Below are 2,986 nucleotides of genomic sequence, written 5' to 3'. Positions count from 1 at the left end.
TCAAAGACTGCTATAAAAAAAAGAATGTAAATATTAATGATTTTTTATATCGATGACATGTTTTCCTTTTTATTTTTTATAACGTGGCTACTAGAAAATCTAAAATTATGTATGCATCTTGCATGATATTTGTATTGGATAGCACTGATCTATATATTTATCTCTTCTTAGGGGTAGGAGCTGGCCGGAATCCATCCTTATCTCTGTATTTCTGGAGCACAATACATGTGGTTGGGTGGGTATACCTGATGCTAGTCCTCAGAACTTGGTACTGGAGTAACAAGGGTCCAACAGACATTATTACATTATTTGCTTTTTCCATCCAGGAGCTTGACCTCTCTCTACTCAGGCTTTTTTTATATATCCTTTATTGATTCTTACAGATTTTCTCATAGCCCACAAATATTTCTTACTAAGTTTATTTCTAAGTATTTTGAATTGGATATTTTATTATTATATTTTCTAATTAGTTGTTACTTGCACCAGCAGTGAATGCTACAGATTTTTGCTTATTTTCCTGAATCTTTCCACTTACTTAGTCTTACTAGTTTTAGTAAGACTGTATATTTTCTTGTTACATAATTGCATCAACTACAATAAAGATATTTTCTTATATACTTAAGTTTATATTTCTCTTTCTACCACTCCTGCCCCTCCTCTCTCTTTCCTGGCTAGAATATCTAAACCAGTATTAAAATAGTGTTAGTGGTGTAGACTGACCTTATTTGTTCCTGTTTTAAAAGGGAAAGTATCTACTGCTTCTTCACTAGCTAAAAATATTATCTTATCAAGGATGAGTGATTTTAATTATTTTATTTTAATGGGTATTAAAATTTATAAAATATTTTTATCTATTACTATTATCATGTTTATTTTTTATTAATCTACATACATGATATATTAAGGTATTTCTTTATTTTTTTTTAATTTTTTTAATGAGTTTTTTTTTTTAACGTTTATTTATTTTTGAGACAGAGAGAGACAGAGCATGAACGGGGGAGGGTCAGAGAGAGAGGAAGACACAGAATCTGAAACAGGCTCCAGGCTCTGAGCTATCAGCACAGAGCCTGACGCGGGGCTTGAACTCACGAACCACGAGATCATGACCTGAGCCGAAGTCGGACGCTCAACCGACTGAGCCACCCAGGCGCCCCGGTATTTCTTTATTTTTGAACTATCCCTGAATTACCCTTATGTTTGTGATATGCTTTTATTTTAATAATGTTATATAGTGTTGTGATTAAGAGTGTTTTGGGGCGCCTGGGTGGCTCAGTCGGTTAAGCGTCCGACTTCAGCTCAGGTCACGATCTCGCAGTCTGTGAGTTCGAGCCCCACGTCGGGCTCTGGGCTGATGGCCCAGAGCCTGGAGCCTGCTTCCGATTCTGTGTCTCCCTCTCTCTCTCTCTGCCCCTCCCCCGTTCATACTCTGTCTCTCTCTCTGTCTCAAAAATAAATAAACGTTAAAAAAAAAAAAAAAAAAAAAAAAGAGTGTTTACCCTGAAGCCATCCAACTGAGTTCAAGTTCTGCCTCTGCTAGTTGCAAGTTGTATGATCTTGGGCAAATTACTTATCTGTGTCTCCATTTTTAGTAATAGTACCTGCCTTTGCTGGTTATTTACCTATTGCTTCTCAGCCCAAACCCACCTACCTGTTCTATGATGCACCAGGATTTTTGTGAAGATTACGTGAGTTAACATATGGGAAGTATTGGAATAGTACCTGACACTTAATATTAAGTAAACACTTAAGGTTAGCTATTGTTGGGGTGCCTGGCTGGTTCATTTGGTAGAGCATGCGACCCTTGATCTCAAGGTTGTGAGTCTGAGCACCACCTTTGGCATGGAGTTTACTTAAAAAAAAGTTATTCTTATTATCATAATTTTAATTAATCTCATAGAATTCTACATGCTAGTATTTGACTTGCAATTTTTGCATCCATATTCTTGAGATCTCTTTTTATAATATCATCTGATAAGAGATGAAGATCTATACCTGCAATTGTGAACAGACTAGGAAAATTCCTCTTTCTCCCATGTCCTAGATCCATTCATATAACATGGAACAGAATTATTTCTTTCATGAATGGTTGGAAGTATTAAACAGTGAACTTTCTGGGCCAGATTTCTTTTGTCATTTTTGATAACTTTCTCAGTGTCCTCTGTAATTGTTGCTCAGTTCTTGCTTTTGAGTCCTTGTTTTGCATTTTTTAAAGAAAAAAATATGTATGTAATTTTAAATTTTACTCAGGGTTTCAAATTCAGTAGTCTATAGTTGTGTAAAAAGTTCCCTTTTATTTATTAAATCTCTGTGATAAGCTTTAAAATTTGGGAGTGATAGATTTGTTCACTGCTTTGATTGTGATGATGGTTTCATAGGGTGACACATAAGTTAGAATTGATTAAATTATACACTATATGCATGCAATCTAGTGTATGCCAATTATACCTTAATTTAAAGATTAATTTTTTGGGGTGCTTGGGTGGCTCAGTTGGTTGGGTGTCCTGATTTTTGATTTCCGCTCAGGTCATGATCTCGCAGTTCCTGGGATTGAGCCCTATGTTGGGCCGCATGCTGACAGCACAGAGCTTGCTCGGGATTTTCTCTCTCCCTCTCTCTCTGCCCCTCCCCTGTGTGCACACACTTTCTTTCTCTTTCTTTCTCTCTCAAAATAAGTAAACTTAAAAAAAACGATAATTTTTAAAAAGTCTACCAATTTCATAAGTCTTTTCAAGGTACCAGTTGACATTTATTAATTCTATTGTTCATAATTTCTGATTTTTAAAATTATGTCCTGAAATATATGAGAAATATATTTTATTTATTGCTATTTTTTATTTTAGAGAGAGTGCATGAGGTGGGGAGAGGGGCATAAAGAGAGAGAGAAACTTAAGAAGGCTCCATGCTCAGCATGACACCTGATTCAGGGCTCCTTCTCATGACCCTGGGATCATGACCTGAGCAGAAATCAGGAGTCCGATGCTCAACC

Source organism: Panthera pardus, unplaced genomic scaffold, assembly GCF_024362965.1.
Source record: "Panthera pardus isolate Hobbes unplaced genomic scaffold, ASM2436296v1 HiC_scaffold_11, whole genome shotgun sequence".
NCBI classification, from domain to species: domain Eukaryota; kingdom Metazoa; phylum Chordata; class Mammalia; order Carnivora; family Felidae; genus Panthera; species Panthera pardus.
Note: the sequence above shows the minus strand (reverse complement) of the source record.